Source organism: Ovis aries, chromosome 9 (genome assembly GCF_016772045.2).
Source record: "Ovis aries strain OAR_USU_Benz2616 breed Rambouillet chromosome 9, ARS-UI_Ramb_v3.0, whole genome shotgun sequence".
Lineage (NCBI taxonomy): Eukaryota > Metazoa > Chordata > Mammalia > Artiodactyla > Bovidae > Ovis > Ovis aries.
In genome coordinates, this window is record NC_056062.1 from 24,158,758 (window position 1) to 24,171,409 (window position 12,652).

The window sequence follows — 12,652 nt, forward strand, 5'->3', positions numbered from 1 at the left end:
ATTTTGATGAAACGGACTCACCTCTGCTTTAATCACCACTCCAGTTCCCCACTATCATCTTCCTATTCTTTAACCACATCAAGTTTGGCTCTTGCCACTGGGGCTTCGCACTGATTTTAATTTATGCTGGAACTCTCTAGCCCCAGTGTGTGAAAGCAGTCTGTTTCCTCATCGCATTCATGTCTTTGTCAGTTAGTTTCTTTGAGATGCCTGCCTTGGCCCCTCCCTTCATTGTCTCTTTTCTCGGAAGGCTCATTTTCTTTCTAGCACTTATGGATTGTTGGTTGGTATTATTATATATTTAAGTATGCAATCCTAAAGGAAATCAACCCTGAACCTTCTTGGAAGGACTGATGCTGAGGCTCCACTGCTTTAGTCACCTGATGCAAAGAGTCGACTCACTGATATTGTGAAAGGCTGAGGGCAAGAGGAGAAGGGGGTGAGAGAGCATGAGACGGTTGGATGGCATCACTGACTCAATCGACGTGAATCTGAGCAAACTCTAGGAGATAGTGAAGGACAGGGAAGCCTGGTATGCTCCAGTTTATGGGGTTGTAAAGAGAAGGACATGACTTAGAGACTGAACAACAATATGTATTTCTTATTTTTCTCACTAAATCAATCTCTATGAAGACAGGATTCTGTCCTCCCTTGCTCATTGTTGCTTTCCCAGTACTCTAGAACACATCTGTCTTAATAGCAGATGCTAACTGATATGTCTGTCATAAATGGATAAAAGAATCCTTTTCCATATTTTAACCTGTTTGCTATGGTGATTAGCATCACTATGTTGATAGATATGGACAATATGAGGTTCTTAACACAATTTGTACAGCTGAATTTCAAAAGAGTTTGTATTGGTTGAAATTTCCACCAATAGTATACAAAACTTCCCTCATTGACTGGACCTGACCCAGCCGTAACAGCCAAGCTTGTGCTGTCCTGAGTAACCAAAGTCAGACATGCACCCCATCTACCCAGAAGTCTATCCAAAGGTAGCTGTTGGTTTTTCTATGTCATGGGTTGTTGCAGGTCATTCTCACTGCTTCTTATTAATACTTTTTCTTCTCATTGCCTTCTCCAGGCAGGAAATGCTGAGGACTCTCATCAGTCTTGAGGAAGGATTTGGAGTGAAACTGAGAGGATATAATCTCTGTGCTGGTTTAAAGTCTGAACTTTGAAATCGGGAGGCTAGAATTCAGGTCCTGCCCTGTCTTGGAATTCTCTAGGCCTCGAGGTCTGCCTCTTAGGAAATAATAGTCACCCAGTGTCCACTCCACAGATAGTTGTGAGGAATAAATGCAATAGTGTGTGGCATTCATAGTACAGTGGCAAGTTCACGGTGTTAGTTGCTTCAGTCGTGTCTGACTCTTTGTGACCCCGTGGACTGTAGCCCTCCAGGCTCCTCTGTCCATGGAATTCTCCAGACAAGAATACCATTGTGGGTTGCCATTCCCTTCTCCAGGCAGGTCTTCCTAACCCAGGGATTGAACCTGGGTCTCCCACATTGCAGGCAGATTCTTTACCATCTGAGTCACCAGGAAAGCCACCTGAAGGAACAAACACCCACTGCAAAGAAACAGTAGAGCAATTTCTTTGGGCCCGGCCGGTTCTCTGACAGCCTCTAAGATGAGAAGATACCATGAACTTGCTCTGCTGCAGAGTTGGCAGGAAGGGCAAGGAGGCCAGTGGTGTGACTGCCCTGGGCACTCCCTGTAAGCGGGGACGCACGTTGAAATAGTGACAGATTGATGGGAAAAGAGAAGTTAGTGAGGCCTGACATCTAAAAACAGCTTCAAGAATGGACAGAGAGGAAACGGGGTGTCAGCTGTGCTGCTGACTTCATTGTCTTTTAATAGAGCTATATTCCAGGAAAGAGCTTCTTGAGTAAGGAAGTTCCCTGAACCCGTGCCCCAAGACATTTTGGCAGCAGGTTTTGAAAGCAGCTTTCTTTGGCTGGTTATGATAGCTTGTGCGGTAATACCTATTTTGTCAGTTTTATACAGCTGAGTTTCTTTCAAAAAAAAAAAAATAAACAAACCCAGCAATCTTGGCTAATATTTATTAGGAACTTACTATATGCCAGGTGATTATTAAACATTTTCAATGAATTTCTTCATTGAAGGTATACTTATTACACATCAATGGAGTCCCAGGCATTGTCCTGATGGCTGCGGATCCAGCAGTGAAATAAAGAGACATTGTTCCTATCATCATAGAGCCTACTTCCCAGGGTACCAAACCTGCAACAGGTACAAATTGGAAAACAAAATAAAGAATAATATAATCACAGAGATCTTTCCAAATTGGGACAGATAAAAAGTGCATAAATTCACAAGAGATTTCCACTGTATCTATGTATTGTAATTTAATCATTGCTTCATTGATGCCAAAGTGGGTTGCTTTTAGTCTCTTGCTATCTCTTACAACATTACAGTTCACATCCTTAGAGAGTATTTTCCTGTAGACTGTTTTGCATGCTTATTGTTGCATAACATATCCTCCTCCTTTTTCCGTAAGAAAGGGACTGTTTTTGCTATGTAGTAATTTTCTTAATATGTTTTGTTCCCATGGAAGTTTCCAGATGCCTTTTTCCTTTTGAACTATCTCTGTCATGTTTAGTCCTAGCTGGAACAGTTCCATTGTAAATGTTATTTTATTTTTTTAGACAAAGACCACACCCACACCTCTCTTTGAGAGGTCTTTCCCATCTTGGGTTTTATGGGACCATATCCTTATAATTCTTAGCCCCTTTCTCTCCTTAGTAGTATCTGTCAGGCATCACTTTAAATATCTGATCCCATCAAAAGTTTTTTGATATAAATCTTGACATTTGTTGTTAATTTATTATTGTGCTCAGTAGTGCATGACTCTGTACAACTCTGCGACCCCATGGACTGTAGCTTGCTAGGCTCTTCAGTCCATGGGATTTTCCAGGCAAGAATAATGAAGTGGATTGCCATGCCCTCCTTCAAGGGATCTTCCTGACCCAGGGATTGAACCCATGTCTCCTGTGTCTCCTGCATTGGCAGGTAGATTCTTTACCACTGTGCCACCCAGGAAATTTATTATTACTTATGTTATAAATGAGATTCTCATATATTATACTTTCTAACTGGTTGTTGTTTCCATTTGTATGGGAAGTTCTTCAGTGATGTTACTGTATTCTCCTTCTGACTCCAATAGTTATTCAGTCTATTCTTTTGAGTTTTCCGGATACATAGCCATAATTCATATAAATGCTAATTCTCACCTCTTTCTTTAATTTGAATCTTTCTTTTACCCTTTCTCTAAGTCAGTCCTGTCCAGTGATGTTGGAGCAGAGCAGAGCTGGCAGCGATGGAGGGTTAAGTAGCATCAAATTTACTTAAGTGTGGGGGGAGATGTGATGTATGTAGAAGCTGGAATCTACATATAACTTGAGTATGTGGGATTTCTACTAAGCTCCCAGGATCTGGAAATAAATTATTACATGGTTAGGAGAAGCTTGGATGCCTTGAAAAATGTCCTGTACATAGACAGTGACTTTGGCAAATAGTAGGGCTGGGGGCTCTTTTGTTTGTGGCTTCTGCTATGCATTTTGCATAATTCTATCACCAGGCTTTTCACAGCATACTGCAATCATTTCTTCAGTTGTCATTCAATTTTTTCAGTCATCATCTGCCCAACTGTACAGTGAGCTCCTTGAAGGCAGGAATTTGTTTTCCTCTCTATATCCCCAGTTACAGCAGAACATCTAGAAAAGTATAGGTTCTTGGCACATACTTGCTAATGAATTACTAAATTGCCAAATGTGTGAATGAATATACATAGATAAAGTCATGCATTTTTATTGGATGTTGAGTGAATGAGCAAATAGAGTCGTGACTCCACTGGATTTCTCATGCCCCTAAGCGGAAAGATTAAATGAGGCTGAGACCTTACTTCTTCTTCCTTGGGATCAGAGTTGAGGAAGTCAGTGGGTCAAATGAGCTGGCTTAGTTCCCTTGTCAGACTTCCTTTCTTCTTTCGAGATGGATGGTTTGGTAGAGACTTGATTTAGCAAGAACGTCTCCTTTACATTTTGATCAGGAACTACTTGTTTTTCTGGAAGCTGAATCAGGCATAATTTGCTTTTAAAGGACCCTAAAGCAGATTTTTGCAGATTTGATCCTTATCAGTACTGTTGATCCAAAACTATTGGTCCTCTTTAGGGGTTAATATCAGCTTTACTTAGGAGTGGAGCATCTGCTGTAGAAGTGGTGAGTCTGAAGTGATTCTCTCTCCTGCCGTCCAAAGATGTGGGACTTCCCTGGTGGTCCAGTGGTTAAGACTTCATGCTTCCAATGCAGAGGCATGGGTTTGATCCATGGGTTTGATCCCTAGTTGGGGAACTAAGATCCCACATGCTGTGTGGCATGACCAAACAATTAAGAGTTAAAAAAAGATCATCACATAATGATTTTGCAATTACTTGACTACCTCTGGATGGTTTACATACATACACACATACACACACACTTAAATTAATTTGTTGCTTTTTTTTCCCATCAGAGAGACCAAATCATTGATCCTCTTTAATACCTTGTGGATTTAGCCTCCAATCTTGAGCCGATGAATTCTTTTATGCTAAATGTGGCTCACTGCTAATGGGTGTGCTATGCCAAGGGTTGTGGCTGTTATGCTGTGGATTGATGTATTTTGAAAGAAACTGAGGTTGTATCTGGGACTAATGTGAAACAGTTCTGCTGTGGTTGTGGGAAGAGGGAAGTATGGCTCACATACCCTCTGTTTATTTACCTTTTATGTTCTAACATTTGAAGACAGGAAATAATTCCTAACTCAAAATCACCTCTCTCCCAAACTTTTGTCCACTTTGGCCCATAACGACATCCTCGTTCTCAGGTCTTTTGCAGCATATGCTTCCTGACCCATTCCATCATAGCTTTCTGAGGGCTTCTGTCTTCTGGTCAAGCATACATGCCTCGTCCCCCGACGTGGATGGTGTTGGAAGTGAACTTCCAGTGGAAATCTTAAATGGACTTCAAATGACTCAGAGATAATTTGCATTTTGCCATCTATGTTGTAGTCACTGGAGTAAGTAATTTAATCTCTCAAGACCTAGTTTACTACTAGCTTTACTCTTGTCACGTAATTGTGAAGATTAAATGAGATAATGTAGGTGTTTAGTGCACAATGTTGTTGTGGTCATCCTGAAGGAATACAATGACCTCCAGCCTTGCAAATGTTGATTAGAACTTGTTTGAATGGCAGTGGGAAGCAAAGAGAAATACTGTCCAGGAGAGGGTGCTTTAGCTCATGATCTTTGATTATTCTGATTCGTTATGTAAGGCCACTGGTCAAGTGGCAGATAACGTGGAGTCTGGTCCCACAGGTGCAGTTGTCCCAGTGGAGAGGGGTGTATATCAGGCTGAGCTCTGCTGCGAAAAGCTATGACAAACATAGGTAGCATATTAAAAAGCAGAGACATTACTTTGCAAACAAAGGTCCATATAGTGAAAACCATTGTATTTCCAGAGTCATGTATGAATGTGAGAGTTGGACCATAAAGAAGGCTGAGCACGGAAGAACTGATGCTTTTGAACTGTGGTGTTGGAGAAGATTCTTGAGAGTCCCTTGGACTTTAAGGAGATCAAATCAGTCCATCCTAAAGGAAATTAACCCTGAATATTCTTTGGAAGGACTGATGCCGAAACTGAAGCTCCAATATTTTGGCCACCTGATGTGCAGAACTGACTCACTGGAAGAGACCCTGATGCTGGGAAAGATTGAAGGCGGGAGGAGAAGGGGGTGACAGAGGATGAGATTGTTGGATGGCATCATCGACCAAATGGACGTGAATTTTAGCAGACTTCGCAAGATGGTAAAGGACAGGGAAGCCTGGTGTGCTGCAGTCCATGGGGTCGCAAAGAGTTGGATATGACTGAGGGACCGAACAACAGCAACAACAACTATGTGAGTTCTTCTAGGCACTCAGTACATTTGATTCCATACTGGTTAAGCTATCTGCTGTCGATGATTTCTGAACCTATTCAAGAAGAAAAAAGTCTTCTGATGGGGGTGTGAGTGTTCTAACCATCATGATAATTATTTGTAATTGACTAAATGTGAAATTTGGGCTTCTCTGGGGTCTCAGACGGCAAAGAATCTGCCTGCAATACAGGAGACCTGGCTTCGATCTTCAGTTGGGGAATATTCCCTGAAGAAGGGAATAGTTACCCACTCCAGTATTCTTGCCTAGAGAATTCCATGGACAGAGGAGCCTGGTGGGCTACAGTCCATGGGGTCACACAGAGTCAGACATGATTGAGCAACTAACACTTTCACTTTCAAATGTGACAGTTAGGATAGGCTGATCATGAAAGATGACTGTTTTAGTTCCCATAATGGTAATTTTTCACTACAAATTAATCAGTTATTGTTCTAGCAGTCTCACAGACTAGGCTAATGCAGGGCCCTGAATGATGGGGCCTGTTTTTGAAAAAATAAACCTACAAAGATGACCAGACTCTGAGCTATGGTGAATTTCCTAAGGTACTAAATGCAACACTGTGAGGTATTATGTAGGGCAGACTGTTTCCTTTTCCCCTTAGTATAGCCAACATAGCCATTGGCAGAGTTTACTGAGATTCTTTTCTTGGAATGTCTACAGGTCAGAACTCCATGAGGTCATGGACTGTGAATTTGCTGTCTCTGTGCATTTATTTTCTCCCTTTGAAATTTGTCCCTTGTACCTCCTCCCAAAAGCATGGGAGGATATGAAAATCAAAATTAATAATGGATTCAGTGTTCCTCGGATACTTTGGAAATACAGTGGTGAATACGATAGACAAATCCTTGCTTTTATGAAGCTTTTATTCTATGAAGATGGATCTGCAAGAACTTTGCATTTTATAGAATGTTCTACAAATGTAATTCTTATTAGAACTCATCTTTTGTAATTCAGTTCAAATGTTAGATCTCTAACACCATCTCTGGCTCTCCCAGAAAAAGAGAAATCACTGAAATCCCTTCTGTGCTTTCCTAAAACCTCATACTTCTTTTGATCAGAGCAAGCAAACTCCATATTTTGATTATCTATTTACATGTCTCTCTTCTCCATTACTTTCTAATTTCATTAAAGGCAAGAACTCTGCCTGGTTCTCATTAAATCATTGGCATCCAGCACAGTCCTTGGAAACACAGTAGTTGCTATTACATGTTTGCAGTACAGCTTAAGGGTGTGGTTACAGTCCTGATATGATCAATGACCAAACTATTTCCCAATCATGCCAACTGGTCATCATTTCACCCATAGGATTTTATATAAGGAACACATATAAACTGAAATATTATTGAGTATCACTGAATGAGCATTCAGTTGCCCATTAGAGGGTCCTCTGACCAACACTGGAATGAAGTAGGTGAATTAGAATTGAATCCAGTGTGGAATTTCTTTGGCTCTCACCTGTGTACTCACATACTAAATTCAAAATGTGAGGGCTAGGGTCTTTATTTGTGTCTAGAGAAAGGTGAAAAGGTCAAACCCCAAGAAGAACCTGGGTTCAAGTACCCACCTTGCCAGACAGAATGAATCAAAGAGAGAAATGAGAATAACCCAACAGGAGTGGGCAACACTGTCTTAGGTCCGAGAGAGGAAGCCCCAAATAATAGCAGCCTCAAAGTGCTGCGATTTTAACAGTCGTCCAGCAAAACTACAATTGCTCACATATGGATGGCTCTGACATTCCCTGTTGAGATAAGCCAAACATTTCTGCCATGGCCAGGTCCCTCTAAATGAACCCTCAGAGGTCCTCTCAGCATTGCCTGTTTCAGCATACAGCAAGTTTCCCGCATATGAATGAGTTCTGTTCCAATAGTGCATTTGTAAGTCCAATTTGTAAGTCCAACAAAGTTAGCCTAGGTACACCCAACTAACATTGTTGGCTATATAGTACAGTAATGTAATAGGTTTCTAATACTTTTCACACAAAGAATACATAAAAATCAAACACAAAAAATGAGGAAAATAATTTAAATCTTACAGCCCCGCTCTTTGAAAAGTATAGTACAGGAGCTGGCACACAGGGACTGGCATCGAGTGGGCAGTCGGAAGAGCTACTGGGGGGGGTGCGGTGGGGATGGCAGAGCTGAAGGATCTTCAGTGAAGGAGACTCAGGGCAAGCTGCAGTGTCCCTCACACCTGATGCTGGTGGAACGCATGTTCGCATCTTTGAAAGTTCACAACTTGAAGGTCGTCAGCATGGGACTTACTATATTTGGTCGCTTATTTTCACCAAGTCACAGTTGGGGTGGCTATTTCTGCTTGGACGCCTACCAACTCTTTACATGGTGTAACCCAACAGCGCCTCACCTCATTGCCCTCTGCCCTCTTATCTCCTGCCTCTAGTTTCCTTTGGGAATTGGAGGTTTTGTGGAACACAAGGCTGGAAGATATATTCTTTCTCTAACCACTCACTGTCCCAGGATGCAATTGTTCATACAGCCTCTCCCAGCACAGTTTCCAAAGATCAATTCAGCCCGCTCAGTAATGATTTATTGGTGCTTCCTCCTTCCCTGTCTTACACTTTGGGGGAGCTATGAAAGAAGAAAGTCTAGCTTGGGAAGAGACAGCTAAATGACCCTCCCCCTAGAGTTGGTTAATTAATTAATGATGAGACCAGCATTTAATGGAGTGCCCAAGCTTTCTGCACAGGAGAATCACCTGGGGATTTTTAAACATTTCTAAAGCCCAGACTTTCCCAGACTATTTCAATCACAGCCTTTGCGGGTGAGACCTAGGCAGTGATACTTTCTGAAGCTCTACAGTGATCCCAATGTGCAGTCAAGCTAGGGGACCACTGAGCTAAGTGATAGCAGGAATAAACCAAATCATTTTAATCTGCTGAAAATTTTAAAAATATTATTGTTCAAAAATTATGAAGAGAATATAAATTCACCATCTTTGTATCTGATGTAAGGGGATACATACTGACTGCTGACTCAAGAGAATATGTTAGAAAGGGGAAAAGGAATGTCTGTGTCTGCAGAAAGCCTTGAGCCACTGTGAAATAATGTCTGTCATTGGATGTCACTCAGAGTGACCTTTGGCATGGACAAAGGGAGCCTGATTGAGAAATCTGAGTGCCTACGGATATCTGTGGCTTTCTTTAACATTTGGAAATGCCCATTTTGACTCACCTCTTAAACTTGGCATTCAGAAAAGAACTCTTCATTAAAAATCAGTTGATAAGATCTCTCGGCCAGGTCATCTGCTTTCAAGTCCCCATGGCAGTTGGCTGCGCTAAAGAAGACATATTAAGGCTGCATGTTTGAGGAAAAAAAAAAGAGGAAGTAGTAAAATAGAGAGTTTGAAGATGACATTTTATGTTTGTAGACAGGTAGGGCTGGGAGAAAGAAAGGTCATTTTAACCACCCTACTGCCTTTATGGAACTCTGAACCTAACCATAATTTATCTAATGATTAATGCTTCAGATGCCAAGAATTCATACTATTCAATGACTTCTCCAATTACTGATGTTGGAAATCAGCATGAATGTGAAAAGAATTTGGGCTTTAAAATCAGTAAAAATGGGCTCAAATCTAGATTTTTTTCTACTTATTAGACTTATAAATTTGTGCAAAATCATTTTAAATTTTTTGAGCCCATGTCATCATTTAACAAAATGGCCAAGGATTACATTTAATAGGGTTCTTTGGTAGAGTACTTGGAATAGTGGGGAGAAATCATCCTAATACTTAGTAACAGCAAGCAAGAGTTTCATTCTCTCCTTCCTTTTTGTCACTCTTTTCCTCCACTCCCATGGGAGTAACTTAATGTATTTTCAAAGTTGTCTTTGGACAATATGATCCTTAAACAGCTAAATAAAGAATGACGTCTGATTTTTACATTGCTTAAAATAATTCCTCAGAATTATAATTGGTGTGTGCAGTAGGGTGTAGTGAACAGAGCGCAGTGTCTCGCACAAGCATTGCTGAATCAGTGAATGAAAGTGTATTGTTTTGGGACTTAAGAGATGTGGGATCAAGTTCAGTGATGACTAAGCTATGTTACAGGCAGGTAACATCTTCCTCATTTGAAAGGCGAGAGAGATGGAGAAAATTCCCTCTGTTTTCAACTCGAAAATCCTGAGATGTAGTTAGTACGTGAACACTATGATCCTTCCAGCTGTACCTTGTTCATCCCTCAGGCAAAGCTCTCTCTCTTGTGTTGCTACTAGGTGTTTGCTCTTTGGCTGAGCTTGTGCTGACTTGCATGTGGAAGGAGGTAAGAGAACAGGCTTTGGAACCAGCCAGCCTCAGTTAAGAATGTCAGGTCTTTAACTCCCTGATGGTGTGACCTTCAGTAAGTTACTCAACCTTTCTGTGCCTCAGTTTTCTCATCTGCCAAATGGGGGCAATGTTGATATTTGTCTTTGCCTTCAGTGGTTATTAGGATAACTAACCAGGTCAAATCCTTAGGAAGCACATGGCAGGCTCTGAAAGTGTTAACTCATTCCTAGGTTTTATCTTTTGGTTTCTAGCACTTAGCTCGATGTCTGGTGAATCCATGCTTGCTCAGTCACCAAGTCGTGTTGACTCTTTGTGATCCCATGGACTGTAGCCTACCAGGCTCCTCTGTCTATGGGATTTTCCAGGTAAGAATACTAGAGTGGGTTGCCATTCCCTCCTCCAGGGGATCTTCCTGACCCAGAGATCAAACCCATGTCTCCTGTATCTCTTGCATTGGTAGGCAGATTCTTTGCCACTGAGCCACCAGGGAAGCTCCCGTTTGGTAAATGCTAAACAGAAAATGGTTGCTGGATGTATAAGTGAATCATTTAAAAATATGCCTGGAGTATGTGTGTACCTTATGCAAAGGATGTGATTTCTGATAGGAAAGAATTGTTCAGATCATCAGGTCTCAGGAATCCCTGGCAACACTGAAAACTTATGATTTCAGAAGTTACGTTAGCGGTCAAGGGTTTTTCATTGGACAGCTTGTCATAGCACGGTTTGGGATGGGTCAGTCTGTAAGGAAAAGGCCTGGCTATCTTTATCAGGCTTCTTTATCTTTATAAGGCTTGTCTTGAGTCTACATACTGAGAAGGACAGAGCCTGTCTTCATTATGTTGGAACTGTGTATCTCTTTCCTGAAAGGGACACGCACTCCTCCTCCTATAGCCCTTTTCTCCCAGCCCATTCGGTTACCAGCTGCTCCACAAGTTATCCAGATCACTGGTGTCAATTTCCAGCCTAAATATCGGGGGTGGGGTTCATGAGCATGTACAGTTTGGAGGGGATAAAAGGTCTCCTAAAATTGTTTTATAGTGATATAATCCATGCACCATGTAATGCACGTATTTAATGTGCATAACTCAATATTTGTTAGGATATTCATGGAGTTGTGCAATCGGCAACACAATCAGCTTCAGAACATTTTTGTCCTCACTGAGAATCCCCTATGCTCATTAGCAGTGGCTCTCCATCTTATGCAACATTTCTGTAACAAACCTCTCTCATCCTTCTCTAAAGGGGTCCAGGAATGTATACCCTTGTAAGTCATCTAATAGTTATTGAAACTGCTGTGGTTATTGAAACTACTCTTCCAGACTTCAGTGGTAGGGAGACAACCAAGAAGGCAACCCCAGCAGCCCCAGAACTCTTTATGTTTTGGTCTGGCATCTACAAAGCTATCCCACCCCCCCACCCCCACTCCATTGAAAACAAGCCTTATATAGTAATGGGAAGAAGCAGGAAGACGTATTTGTTATATTCCTAGTATGTGCCAAGCTCTCTGTCAGCTCACTCTGCCTGTAAGTGATGGACTGGCATCTCTCTGGCTTCAAAGCCTATATTCTTGAAAAGAGAGCATGACAGATAAAAACACACAGTTGAATGAGACCACTAGAAGTTTCGCTTTAGCCAGCTGTGCAAATCCCTGGATTTGCTGCATCCCAAGCCAGCTGCCTTCTGCAACAATGACTTCCTGTTGTTTCCAACAAAAATATAAAGTCAACACCCCCAAGACCTTTGGTCATCAGTCACCAATGTAAAGGCTTTTCTGCCCTGGATACAGTCAGCTTAGCCAATGGCATCTTTGTTAGTCGAATTTAGTGGGGAGGCAGTGGGGGGAGAAGGGGAGTCAAAGGGTAATTAAAGTGACTTACATTTCTCTCTTTCCTGCCATAATCCTGAGGATTTGAATTCTCCAACAAATCAAATTCAGTTTGAGTTTTAACCTTCGTACATGAAAAGCCAGGTTTAAAAATAGCTGTTCATGCCCCGATGATTGTAAACAAACATCGGGGGATGGAGTCGACTGAAGGGCAACAGACATTACATATCGCTGCAGGAATGTGGAATTTAACATAAACGGAGGAACTTTGGTACATATGTGCTATGTCTTCGCTTTGTATTGCCAGCAGAGTTCTTTGGGTGGGGGAAGACTCCTCATAAAACGTTAGAGCTGAAAAGGGCTTTAGAAATCATGTAGACTTACTGCTTCATTTTAGAGACAGGGGAGCTGAGAGGGAGAAAAGGGCAGTGGTTGCATATCTAGTTAGTAGCAGAGACAAGGGGAAAATCTAGTTCTTCTGTCTCTTTAGTGATATTAAAAACATGGAAACATGCATCAAAACACCTGTGAACTTATTTCCTGATTAATTGGCA

At 41.6% G+C, this 12,652-nt stretch overlaps 1 long non-coding RNA gene across 1 annotated transcript; it reads right to left on the bottom strand.

Moving 5' to 3' along the window:
* Positions 1-2,050: 2,050 nt before the first annotated feature.
* Positions 2,051-9,283, bottom strand: LOC132660265 (uncharacterized). The gene is made up of 2 exons (XR_009601684.1): positions 9,181-9,283; positions 2,051-2,243 (listed from the first exon to the last, which is right to left on the bottom strand). It is a non-coding gene; the product is annotated as an uncharacterized LOC132660265 (long non-coding RNA).
* Positions 9,284-12,652: the final 3,369 nt, after the last annotated feature.